Source organism: Anthonomus grandis, unplaced genomic scaffold (genome assembly GCF_022605725.1).
Source record: "Anthonomus grandis grandis unplaced genomic scaffold, icAntGran1.3 ctg00000644.1, whole genome shotgun sequence".
Taxonomy (NCBI): Eukaryota; Metazoa; Arthropoda; class Insecta; order Coleoptera; family Curculionidae; genus Anthonomus; species Anthonomus grandis.
Window position 1 is genome coordinate 1 of NW_026088562.1, and position 13,697 is coordinate 13,697.

The 13,697-nt window shown below is 39.4% G+C and overlaps 1 long non-coding RNA gene across 6 annotated transcripts; it reads left to right on the plus strand.

Annotated features, from left to right (window-relative positions):
* Positions 1-43: 43 nt before the first annotated feature.
* Positions 44-13,320, plus strand: LOC126749742 (uncharacterized). Of its 6 annotated transcripts, none has more exons than XR_007665299.1 (4): positions 44-396; positions 4,933-5,140; positions 6,529-7,192; positions 11,085-11,295. It is a non-coding gene; the product is annotated as an uncharacterized LOC126749742 (long non-coding RNA). The 6 variants fall into 6 exon arrangements; XR_007665296.1 differs by lacking the exon at positions 44-396 and adding an exon at positions 9,847-10,054 and having other exon boundaries at positions 4,845-5,140; positions 6,529-6,826; positions 10,927-11,295; XR_007665294.1 differs by lacking the exons at positions 44-396; positions 11,085-11,295 and adding an exon at positions 13,109-13,320 and having other exon boundaries at positions 4,845-5,140.
* The last annotated feature ends 377 nt before the right edge of the window (positions 13,321-13,697 follow it).

Genomic DNA, 13,697 nt, shown 5'->3' on the forward strand with positions numbered 1-13,697 from the left:
CACATCTCGTGAGAGTGGCTTCTATGGGAGCTATCGGGAAAATTCCAACGGTTTTGTCTTAGTTTCGTCCTTCTGAATCCAACGAGGCTATCCGCAAGGTCGTAGCTCCCATATTAGCTGAGATCTCGCATTTTTGTGGCCCATTTTTGGGCTCAAAAACGGGGTCGAAAATTGACTTTTTTCCGAATTTTCAAAGAGCTATAATTCCACTTGTTCTGGTCGAATTTCGTTATAAATCGGTGTTTTCGTAATGTAGGTGATGGGAATAAGCCGCTGATAGGGGTTTCTACAGCTATTTTTGGGTTTAAAGAAAATCGATTTTTCGCATTTTCAAAGTGCTATAATTCCCTTAGTTTTTCTCGAAACTCATTATAACCCGGTGTTTTCGTGTTGTAGGTGATGGGAACAGGCCGCTGGTATAGTTAGTTCAAATTCGCAAAAAATCAATTTTTGGTGAAAAATTCGATACGGGGGGGTATACCTGAAAAATGAAAAAACCCAAACTTTGAAAGCCTATATCTCGGCTTCTATGGGAGCTATCGGGAAAATTCCAACGGTTTTGTCTTAGTTTCGTCCTTCTGAATCCAACGAGGCTATCCGCAAGGTCGTAGCTCCCATATTAGCTGAGATCTCGCATTTTTGTGGCCCATTTTTGGGCTCAAAAACGGGGTCGAAAATTGACTTTTTTCCGAATTTTCAAAGAGCTATAATTCCACTTGTTCTGGTCGAATTTCGTTATAACCCGGTGTTTTCGTAATGTAGGTGATGGGAACGGGAAACGGGGTCGAAAATTGACTTTTTTTGCGAATTTTCAAAGAGCTATAATTCCACTTGTTCTGGTCGAATTCCGTTATAACACGGTGTTTTCGTAATGTAGGTGATGAGAAGAAGTCGCTGATAGGGGTTTCTATAGCTATTTTTGGGTTTAAAGAAAATCGATTTTTCGCATTTTCAATGTGCTATAATTCCCTTAGTTTTTATCGAAATTCATTATACGACAGTGTTTTCGTGTTGTAGGTGATGGGAACAAGCCGCTGGTATAGTTAATTCAAATTCGAAATAAATCAATTTTTGGTGAAAAATTCGATACGGGGGGGTATACCCGAAAAATGAAAAAACCCAAACTTTGAAGGCATATATCTCGGCTTCTATGGGAGCTATCGGGAAAATTCCAACGGCTTTGTCTTAGTTTCGTCCTTCTGAATCCAACGAGGCCATCCGCAAGGTCGTAGCTCCCATATTAGCTGAGATCTCGCATTTTTGTGGCCCATTTTTGGGCTCAAAAACGGGGTCGAAAATTGACTTTTTTGCGAATTTTCAAAGAGCCATAATTCCACTTGTTCTGGTCGAATTTCGTTATAACCCTGTGTTTTCGTAATGTAGGTGATGGAAATAAGCCGCTGATAGGGGTTTCTATAGCTATTTTTGGGTTTAAAGAAAATCGATTTTTCGCATTTTCAAAGTGCTATAATTCCCTTAGTTTTTCTCGAAACTCATTATAACCCGGTGTTTTCGTGTTGTAGGTGATGGAAACAAGCCGCTGGTATAGTTAGTTCAAATTCGAAAAAAATCAATTTTTGGTGAAAAATTCGATACGGGGGGGTATACCCGAAAAATGAAAAAACCCAAACTTTGAAGGCATATATCTCGGCTTCTATGGGAGCTATCGGGAAAATTCCAACGGCTTTGTCTTAGTTTCGTCCTTCTGAATCCAACGAGGCCATCCGCAAGGTCGTAGCTCCCATATTAGCTGAGATCTCGCATTTTTGTGGCCCATTTTTGGGCTCAAAAACGGGGTCGAAAATTGACTTTTTTCCAAATTTTCAAAGAGCTATAATTCCACTTGTTCTGGTCGAATTTCGTTATAACCCGGTGTTTTCGTGTTGTAGGTGATGGGAACAAGCCGCTGGTATAGTTAATTCAAATTCGAAATAAATCAATTTTTGGTGAAAAATTCGATACGGGGGGGTATACCCGAAAAATGAAAAAACCCAAACTTTGAAGGCATATATCTCGGCTTCTATGGGAGCTATCGGGAAAATTCCAACGGCTTTTGTCTTAGTTTCGTCCTTCTGAATCCAACGAGGCCATCCGCAAGGTCGTAGCTCCCATATTAGCTGAGATCTCGCATTTTTGTGGCCCATTTTTGGGCTCAAAAACGGGGTCGAAAATTGACTTTTTTGCGAATTTTCAAAGAGCCATAATTCCACTTGTTCTGGTCGAATTTCGTTATAACCCGGTGTTTTCGTAATGTAGGTGATGGAAATAAGCCGCTGATAGGGGTTTCTATAGCTATTTTTGGGTTTAAAGAAAATCGATTTTTCGCATTTTCAAAGTGCTATAATTCCCTTAGTTTTTATCGAAATTCATTATAACCCAGTGTTTTTCGTGTTGTAGGTGATGGGAACAAGCCGCTGGTATAGTTAATTCAAATTCGAAAAAAATCAATTTTTGGTGAAAAATTCGATACGGGGGGGTTTACCCGAAAAATGAAAAAACCCAAACTTTGAAGGCCTATATCTCGGCTTCTATGGGAGCTATCGGGAAAATTCCAACGGCTTTGTCTTAGTTTCGTTCTTCTGAATCCAACGAGGCCATCCGCAAGGTCGTAGCTCCCATATTAGCTGAGATCTCGCATTTTTGTAGCCCATTTTTGGGCTCAAAAACGGGGTCGAAAATTGACTTTTTTTGCGAATTTTCAAAGAGCTATAATTCCACTTGTTCTGGTCGAATTCCGTTATAACACGGTGTTTTCGTAATGTAGGTGATGAGAATAAGTCGCTGATAGGGGTTTCTATAGCTATTTTTTGGGTTTAAAGAAAATCGATTTTTCGCATTTTCAATGTGCTATAATTCCCTTAGTTTTTATCGAAATTCATTATACGACAGTGTTTTCGTGTTGTAGGTGATGGGAACAAGCCGCTGGTATAGTTAATTCAAATTCGAAATAAATCAATTTTTGGTGAAAAATTCGATACGGGGGGGTATACCCGAAAAATGAAAAAACCCAAACTTTGAAGGCCTATATCTCGGCTTCTATGGGAGCTATCGGGAAAATTCCAACGGCTTTGTCTTAGTTTCGTCCTTCTGAATCCAACGAGGCCATCCGCAAGGTCGTAGCTCCCATATTAGCTGAGATCTCGCATTTTTGTGGCCCATTTTTGGGCTCAAAAACGGGGTCGAAAATTGACTTTTTTCCGAATTTTCAAAGAGCTATAATTCCACTTGTTCTGGTCGAATTTCGTTATAAATCGGTGTTTTCGTAATATAGGTGATGGGAATAAGCCGCTGATAGGGGTTTCTATAGCTATTTTTGGGTTTAAAGAAAATCGATATTTCGCATTTTCAAAGTGCTATAATTCCCTTAGTTTTTATCGAAATTCATTATAACCCAGTGTTTTCGTGTTGTAGGTGATGGGAACAAGCCGCTGGTATAGTTAATTCAAATTCGAAAAAAATCAATTTTTGGTGAAAAATTCGATACGGGGGGGGTATACTCGAAAAATGAAAAAAACCCAAACTTTGAAGGCCTATATCTCGGCTTCTATGGGAGCTATCGAGAAAATTCCAACGGCTTTGTCTTAGTTTCGTTCTTCTGAATCCAACGAGGCCATCCGCAAGGTCGTAGCTCCCATATTAGCTGAGATCTCGCATTTTTGTGGCCCATTTTTGGGCTCAAAAACGGGGTCGAAAATTGACTTTCTTCCGAATTTTCAAAGAGCCATAATTCCACTTGTTCTGGTCGACACATCTCGTGAGAGTGTGTTTTCGTAACGTAGGTGATGGAAATAAGCCGCTGATAGGGGTTTCTATAGCTATTTTTGGGTTTAAAGAAAATCGATATTTCGCATTTTCAAAGTGCTATAATTCCCTTAGTTTTTATCGAAATTCATTATAACCCCAGTGTTTTCGTGTTGTAGGTGATGGGAACAAGCCGCTGGTATAGATAATTCAAATTCGAAAAAAATCAATTTTTGGTGAAAAATTCGATACGGGGGGGTATACCCGAAAATTGAAAAAACCCAAACTTTGAAGGCCTATATCTCGGCTTCTATGGAAGCTATCGGGAAAATTCCAACGGCTTTGTCTTAGTTTCGTTCTTCTGAATCCAACGAGGCTATCCGCAAGGTCGTAGCTCCCATATTAGCTGAGATCTCGCATTTTTGTGGCCCATTTTTGGGCTCAAAAACGGGGTCGAAAATTGACTTTTTTGCGAATTTTCAAAGAGCTATAATTCCACTTGTTCTGGTCGAATTTCGTTATAAATCGGTGTTTTCGTAATGTAGGTGATGGGAATAAGCCGCTGATAGGGGTTTCTACAGCTATTTTTGGGTTTAAAGAAAATCGATTTTTCGCATTTTCAAAGTGCTATAATTCCCTTAGTTTTTCTCGAAACTCATTATAACCCGGTGTTTTCGTGTTGTAGGTGATGGGAACAAGCCGCTGGTATAGTTAGTTCAAATTCGAAAAAAATCAATTTTTGGTGAAAAATTCGATACGGGGGGGTATACCTGAAAAATGAAAAAACCCAAACTTTGAAAGCCTATATCTCGGCTTCTATGGGAGCTATCGGGAAAATTCCAACGGTTTTGTCTTAGTTTCGTCCTTCTGAATCCAACGAGGCCATCCGCAAGGTCGTAGCTCCCATATTAGCTGAGATCTCGCATTTTTGTGGCCCATTTTTAGGCTCAAAAACGGGGTCGAAAATTGACTTTTTTCCGAATTTTCAAAGAGCTATAATTCCACTTGTTCTGGTCGAATTTCGTTATAACCCGGTGTTTTCGTAATGTAGGTGATGGGAATAAGCCGCTGATAGGGGTTTCTATAGCTATTTTTGGGTTTAAAAAAAATCGATTTTTCGCATTTTCAAAGTGCTATAATTCCCTTAGTTTTTCTCGAAACTCATTATAACCCGGTGTTTTCGTGTTGTAGGTGATGGGAACAAGCCGCTGGTATAGTTAGTTCAAATTCGAAAAAAATCAATTTTTGGTGAAAAATTCGATACGGGGGGGTATACCCGAAAAATGAAAAAACCCAAACTTTGAAGGCCTATATCTCGGCTTCTATGGGAGCTATCGGGAAAATTCCAACGGTTTTGTCTTAGTTTCGTCCTTCTGAATCCAACGAGGCTATCCGCAAGGTCGTAGCTCCCATATTAGCTAAGATCTCGCATTTTTGTGGCCCATTTTTGGGCTCAAAAACGGGGTCGAAAATTGACTTTTTTCCGAATTTTCAAAGAGCTATAATTCCACTTGTTCTGGTCGAATTTCGTTATAAATCGGTGTTTTCGTAATGTAGGTGATGGGAATAAGCCGCTGATAGGGGTTTCTACAGCTATTTTTGGGTTTAAAGAAAATCGATTTTTCGCATTTTCAAAGTGCTATAATTCCCTTAGTTTTTCTCGAAACTCATTATAACCCGGTGTTTTCGTGTTGTAGGTGATGAGAACAGGCCGCTGGTATAGTTAGTTCAAATTCGCAAAAAATCAATTTTTGGTGAAAAATTCGATACGGGGGGGTATACCTGAAAAATGAAAAAACCCAAACTTTGAAGGCCTATATCTCGGCTTCTATGGGAGCTATCGGGAAAATTCCAACGGTTTTGTCTTAGTTTCGTCCTTCTGAATCCAACGAGGCCATCCGCAAGGTCGTAGCTCCCATATTAGCTGAGATCTCGCATTTTTGTGGCCCATTTTTGGGCTCAAAAACGGGGTCGAAAATTGACTTTTTTCCGAATTTTCAAAGAGCTATAATTCCACTTGTTCTGGTCGAATTTCGTTATAACCCGGTGTTTTCGTAATGTAGGCGTTGGGAATAAGCCGCTGATAGGGGTTTCTATAGCTATTTTTGGGTTTAAAGAAAATCGATTTTTCGCATTTTCAAAGTGCTATAATTCCCTTAGTTTTTCTCGAAACTCATTATAACCCGGTGTTTTCGTGTTGTAGGTGATGGGAACAAGCCGCTGGTATAGTTAATTCAAATTCGAAAAAAGTCAATTTTTGGTGAAAAATTCGATACGGGGGGGTATACCTGAAAAATGAAAAAACCCAAACTTTGAAAGCCTATATCTCGGCTTCTATGGGAGCTATCGGGAAAATTCCAACGGTTTTGTCTTAGTTTCGTCCTTCTGAATCCAACGAGGCTATCCGCAAGGTCGTAGCTCCCATATTAGCTGAGATCTCGCATTTTTGTGGCCCATTTTTGGGCTCAAAAACGGGGTCGAAAATTGACTTTTTTCCGAATTTTCAAAGAGCTATAATTCCACTTGTTCTGGTCGAATTTCGTTATAACCCGGTGTTTTCGTAATGTAGGTGATGGGAATAAGCCGCTGATAGGGGTTTCTATAGCTATTTTTGGGTTTAAAGAAAATCGTTTTTGGTGAAAAATTCGATACGGGGGGGTATACCCGAAAAATGAAAAAACCCAAACTTTGAAGGCCTATATCTCGGCTTCTATGGGAGCTATCGGGAAAATTCCAACGGTTTTGTCTTAGTTTCGTCCTTCTGAATCCAACGAGGCCATCCGCAAGGTCGTAGCTCCCATATTAGCTGAGATCTCGCATTTTTGTGGCCCATTTTTGGGCTCAAAAACGGGGTCGAAAATTGACTTTTTTCCGAATTTTCAAAGAGCTATAATTCCACTTGTTCTGGTCGAATTTCGTTATAACCCGGTGTTTTCGTAATGTAGGTGATGGGAATAAGCCGCTGATAGGGGTTTCTATAGCTATTTTTGGGTTTAAAGAAAATCGATTTTTCGCATTTTCAAAGTGCTATAATTCCCTTAGTTTTTCTCGAAACTCATTATAACCCGGTGTTTTCGTGTTGTAGGTGATGGGAACAAGCCGCTGGTATAGTTAATTCAAATTCGAAAAAAGTCAATTTTTGGTGAAAAATTCGATACGGGGGGGTATACCTGAAAAATGAAAAAACCCAAACTTTGAAAGCCTATATCTCGGCTTCTATGGGAGCTATCGGGAAAATTCCAACGGTTTTGTCTTAGTTTCGTCCTTCTGAATCCAACGAGGCTATCCGCAAGGTCGTAGCTCCCATATTAGCTGAGATCTCGCATTTTTGTGGCCCATTTTTGGGCTCAAAAACGGGGTCGAAAATTGACTTTTTTCCGAATTTTCAAAGAGCTATAATTCCACTTGTTCTGGTCGAATTTCGTTATAACCCGGTGTTTTCGTAATGTAGGTGATGGGAATAAGCCGCTGATAGGGGTTTCTATAGCTATTTTTGGGTTTAAAGAAAATCGTTTTTGGTGAAAAATTCGATACGGGGGGGTATACCCGAAAAATGAAAAAACCCAAACTTTGAAGGCCTATATCTCGGCTTCTATGGGAGCTATCGGGAAAATTCCAACGGTTTTGTCTTAGTTTCGTCCTTCTGAATCCAACGAGGCTATCCGCAAGGTCGTAGCTCCCATATTAGCCGAGATCTCGCATTTTTGTGGCCCATTTTTGGGCTCAAAAACGGGGTCGAAAATTGACTTTTTTGCGAATTTTCAAAGAGCCATAATTCCACTTGTTCTGGTCGAATTTCGTTATAACCCGGTGTTTTCGTAATGTAGGTGATGGGAACGGGAAACGGGGTCGAAAATTGACTTTTTTGCGAATTTTCAAAGAGCTATAATTCCCCTTGTTCTGGTCGAATTCCGTTATAACACGGTGTTTTCGTAATGTAGGTGATGAGAATAAGTCGCTGATAGGGGTTTCTATAGCTATTTTTGGGTTTAAAGAAAATCGATTTTTCGCATTTTCAATGTGCTATAATTCCCTTAGTTTTTATCGCAATTCATTATACGACAGTGTTTTCGTGTTGTAGGTGATGGGAACAAGCCGCTGGTATAGTTAATTCAAATTCGAAATAAATCAATTTTTGGTGAAAAATTCGATACGGGGGGGTATACCCGAAAAATGAAAAAACCCAAACTTTGAAGGCATATATCTCGGCTTCTATGGGAGCTATCGGGAAAATTCCAACGGCTTTGTCTTAGTTTCGTCCTTCTGAATCCAACGAGGCCATCCGCAAGGTCGTAGCTCCCATATTAGCTGAGATCTCGCATTTTTGTGGCCCATTTTTGGGCTCAAAAACGGGGTCGAAAATTGACTTTTTTGCGAATTTTCAAAGAGCCATAATTCCACTTGTTCTGGTCGAATTTCGTTATAACCCGGTGTTTTCGTAATGTAGGTGATGGAAATAAGCCGCTGATAGGGGTTTCTATAGCTATTTTTGGGTTTAAAGAAAATCGATTTTTCGCATTTTCAAAGTGCTATAATTCCCTTAGTTTTTATCGAAATTCATTATAACCCAGTGTTTTCGTGTTGTTGGTGATGGGAACAAGCCGCTGGTATAGTTAATTCAAATTCGAAAAAAATCAATTTTTGGTGAAAAATTCGATACGGGGGGGTTTACCCGAAAAATGAAAAAACCCAAACTTTGAAGGCCTATATCTCGGCTTCTATGGGAGCTATCGGGAAAATTCCAACGGCTTTGTCTTAGTTTCGTTCTTCTGAATCCAACGAGGCCATCCGCAAGGTCGTAGCTCCCATATTAGCTGAGATCTCGCATTTTTGTAGCCCATTTTTGGGCTCAAAAACGGGGTCGAAAATTGACTTTTTTGCGAATTTTCAAAGAGCTATAATTCCACTTGTTCTGGTCGAATTCCGTTATAACACGGTGTTTTCGTAATGTAGGTGATGAGAATAAGTCGCTGATAGGGGTTTCTATAGCTATTTTTGGGTTTAAAGAAAATCGATTTTTCGCATTTTCAATGTGCTATAATTCCCTTAGTTTTTATCGAAATTCATTATACGACAGTGTTTTCGTGTTGTAGGTGATGGGAACAAGCCGCTGGTATAGTTAATTCAAATTCGAAATAAATCAATTTTTGGTGAAAAATTCGATACGGGGGGGTATACCCGAAAAATGAAAAAACCCAAACTTTGAAGGCATATATCTCGGCTTCTATGGGAGCTATCGGGAAAATTCCAACGGTTTTGTCTTAGTTTCGTCCTTCTGAATCCAACGAGGCTATCCGCAAGGTCGTAGCTCCCATATTAGCTGAGATCTCGCATTTTTGTGGCCCATTTTTGGGCTCAAAAACGGGGTCGAAAATTGACTTTTTTGCGAATTTTCAAAGAGCCATAATTCCACTTGTTCTGGTCGAATTTCGTTATAACCCGGTGTTTTCGTAATGTAGGTGATGGAAATAAGCCGCTGATAGGGGTTTCTATAGCTATTTTTGGGTTTAAAGAAAATCGATTTTTCGCATTTTCAATGTGCTATAATTCCCTTAGTTTTTATCGAAATTCATTATACGACAGTGTTTTCGTGTTGTAGGTGATGGGAACAAGCCGCTGGTATAGTTAATTCAAATTCGAAATAAATCAATTTTTGGTGAAAAATTCGATACGGGGGGGTATACCCGAAAAATGAAAAAACCCAAACTTTGAAGGCATATGTCTCGGCTTCTATGGGAGCTATCGGGAAAATTCCAACGGCTTTGTCTTAGTTTCGTCCTTCTGAATCCAACGAGGCCATCCGCAAGGTCGTAGCTCCCATATTAGCTGAGATCTCGCATTTTTGTGGCCCATTTTTGGGCTCAAAAACGAGGTCGAAAATTGACTTTTTTGCGAATTTTCAAAGAGCTATAATTCCACTTGTTCTGGTCGAATTCCGTTATAACCCGGTGTTTTCGTAATGTAGGTGATGGAAATAAGCCGCTGATAGGGGTTTCTATAGCTATTTTTGGGTTTAAAGAAAATCGATTTTTCGCATTTTTAAAGTGCTATAATTCCCTTAGTTTTTCTCGAAACTCATTATAACCCGGTGTTTTCGTGTTGTAGGTGATGGGAACAAGCCGCTGGTATAGTTAGTTCAAATTCGAAAAAAATCAATTTTTGGTGAAAAATTCGATACGGGGGGGTATACCTGAAAAATGAAAAAACCCAAACTTTGAAAGCCTATATCTCGGCTTCTATGGGAGCTATCGGGAAAATTTCAACGGTTTTGTCTTAGTTTCGTCCTTCTGAATCCAACGAGGCCATCCGCAAGGTCGTAGCTCCCATATTAGCTGAGATCTCGCATTTTTGTGGCCCATTTTTGGGCTCAAAAACGGGGTCGAAAATTGACTTTTTTCCAAATTTTCAAAGAGCTATAATTCCACTTGTTCTGGTCGAATTTCGTTATAACCCGGTGTTTTCGTGTTGTAGGTGATGGGATCAAGCCGCTGGTATAGTTAGTTCAAATTCGAAAAAAATCAATTTTTGGTGAAAAATTCGATACGGGGGGGTATACCCGAAAAATGAAAAAACCCAAACTTTGAAGGCCTATATCTCGGCTTCTATGGGAGCTATCGTGAAAATTCCAACGGTTTTGTCTTAGTTTCGTCCTTCTGAATCCAACGAGGCTATCCGCAAGGTCGTAGCTCCCATATTAGCTGAGATCTCGCATTTTTGTGGCCCATTTATGGGCTCAAAAACGGGGTCGAAAATTGACTTTTTTCCAAATTTTCAAAGAGCTATAATTCCACTTGTTCTGGTCGAATTTCGTTATAACCCGGTGTTTTCGTAATGTAGGTGATGGGAATAAGCCGCTGATAGGGGTTTCTATAGCTGTTTTTGGGTTTAAAGAAAATCGATATTTCGCATTTTCAAAGTGCTATAATTCCCTTAGTTTTTCTCGAAACTCATTATAACCCGGTGTTTTCGTGTTGTAGGTGATGGGAACAAGCCGCTGGTATAGTTAGTTCAAATTCGAAAAAAATCAATTTTTGGTGAAAAATTCGATACGGGGGGGTATACCTGAAAAATGAAAAAACCCAAATTTTGAAAGCCTATATCTCGGCTTCTATGGGAGCTATCGGGAAAATTCCAACGGTTTTGTCTTAGTTTCGTCCTTCTGAATCCAACGAGGCTATCCGCAAGGTCGTAGCTCCCATATTAGCTGAGATCTCGCATTTTTGTGGCCCATTTTTGGGCTCAAAAACGGGGTCGAAAATTGACTTTTTTCCGAATTTTCAAAGAGCTATAATTCCACTTGTTCTGGTCGAATTTCGTTATAAATCGGTGTTTTCGTAATATAGGTGATGGGAATAAGCCGCTGATAGGGGTTTCTATAGCTATTTTTGGGTTTAAAGAAAATCGATATTTCGCATTTTCAAAGTGCTATAATTCCCTTAGTTTTTCTCGAAACTCATTATAACCCGGTGTTTTCGTGTTGTAGGTGATGGGAACAAGCCGCTGGTATAGTTAGTTCAAATTCGAAAAAAATCAATTTTTGGTGAAAAATTCGATACGGAGGGGTATACCCGAAAAATGAAAAAACCCAAACTTTGAAGGCCTATATCTCGGCTTCTATGGGAGCTATCGGGAAAATTCCAACGGTTTTGTCTTAGTTTCGTCCTTCTGAATCCAACGAGGCTATCCGCAAGGTCGTAGCTCCCATATTAGCTGAGATCTCGCATTTTTGTGGCCCATTTTTGGGCTCAAAAACGGGGTCGAAAATTGACTTTTTTCCGAATTTTCAAAGAGCTATAATTCCACTTGTTCTGGTCGAATTTCGTTATAAATCGGTGTTTTCGTAATATAGGTGACGGGAATAAGCCGCTGATAGGGGTTTCTATAGCTATTTTTGGGTTTAAAGAAAATCGATATTTCGCATTTTCAAAGTGCTATAATTCCCTTAGTTTTTCTCGAAACTCATTATAACCCGGTGTTTTCGTGTTGTAGGTGATGGGAACAAGCCGCTGGTATAGTTAGTTCAAATTCGAAAAAAATCAGTTTTTGGTGAAAAATTCGATACGGGGGGGTATACCTGAAAAATGAAAAATCCCAAACTTTGAAAGCCTATATCTCGGCTTCTATGGGAGCTATCGGGAAAATTTCAACGGTCTTGTCTTAGTTTCGTCCTTCTGAATCCAACGAGGCCATCCGCAAGGTCGTAGCTCCCATATTAGCTGAGATCTCGCATTTTTGTGGCCCATTTTTGGGCTCAAAAACGGGGTCGAAAATTGACTTTTTTGCGAATTTTCAAAGAGCCATAATTCCACTTGTTCTGGTCGAATTTCGTTATAACCCGGTGTTTTCGTAATGTAGGTGATGGAAATAAGCCGCTGATAGGGGTTTCTATAGCTATTTTTGGGTTTAAAGAAAATCGATTTTTCGCATTTTCAATGTGCTATAATTCCCTTAGTTTTTATCGAAATTCATTATACGACAGTGTTTTCGTGTTGTAGGTGATGGGAACAAGCCGCTGGTATAGTTAATTCAAATTCGAAATAAATCAATTTTTGGTGAAAAATTCGATACGGGGGGGTATACCCGAAAAATGAAAAAACCCAAACTTTGAAGGCATATGTCTCGGCTTCTATGGGAGCTATCGGGAAAATTCCAACGGCTTTGTCTTAGTTTCGTCCTTCTGAATCCAACGAGGCTATCCGCAAGGTCGTAGCTCCCATATTAGCTGAGATCTTGCATTTTTGTGGCCCATTTATGGGCTCAAAAACGGGGTCGAAAATTGACTTTTTTCCGAATTTTCAAAGAGCTATAATTCCACTTGTTCTGGTCGAATTTCGTTATAACCCGGTATTTTCGTAATGTAGGTAATGGGAATAAGCCGCTGATAGGGGTTTCTATAGCTATTTTTGGGTTTAAAGAAAATCGATATTTCGCATTTTCAAAGTGCTATAATTCCCTTAGTTTTTCTCGAAACTCATTATAACCCGGTGTTTTCGTGTTGTAGGTGATGGGAACAAGCCGCTGGTATAGTTAGTTCAAATTCGAAAAAAATCAATTTTTGGTGAAAAATTCGATACGGGGGGGTATACCCGAAAAATGAAAAAACCCAAACTTTGAAGGCCTATATCTCGGCTTCTATGGAAGCTATCGTGAAAATTCCAACGGTTTTGTCTTAGTTTCGTCCTTCTGAATCCAACGAGGCTATCCGCAAGGTCGTAGCTCCCATATTAGCTGAGATCTCGCATTTTTGTGGCCCATTTATGGGCTCAAAAACGGGGTCGAAAATTGACTTTTTTCCGAATTTTCAAAGAGCTATAATTCCACTTGTTCTGGTCGAATTTCGTTATAACCCGGTATTTTCGTAATGTAGGTGATGGGAATAAGCCGCTGATAGGGGTTTCTATAGCTATTTTTGGGTTTAAAGAAAATCGATATTTCGCATTTTCAAAGTGCTATAATTCCCTTAGTTTTTCTCGAAACTCATTATAACCCGGTGTTTTCGTGTTGTAGGTGATGGGAACAAGCCGCTGGTATAGTTAGTTCAAATTCGAAAAAAATCAATTTTTGGTGAAAAATTCGATACGGGGGGGTATACCAGTTATATATTATATCCCTATTTAACTTATAAGAAACTGTACAATACCAACCAGCTTGCCGAATCATCATTTTGCCTTTTCCTATTTTCAGCATTTTATAAACTTCAGCTTTTATTGTACGTAAATTTATTATTTAGTCTAGAATTAACTCTGTACTGTATAAGACATATCTAATTTGAATAAAGTTTTTTTTTAAAAACAGAGTTCCGTAGTATCGTTACATAATTGGCGCAGTCGGGCTTTTAGGACTCTCTCACGTTCTTAGCATAAAGTACGGTTCGTTTTAACGATTTATTGGGAGGTGAACCTTTGTTTTCGGGAGTGCGGTTTTGGACTTTTACGTCGTTTTCGCGCTTCTAACCA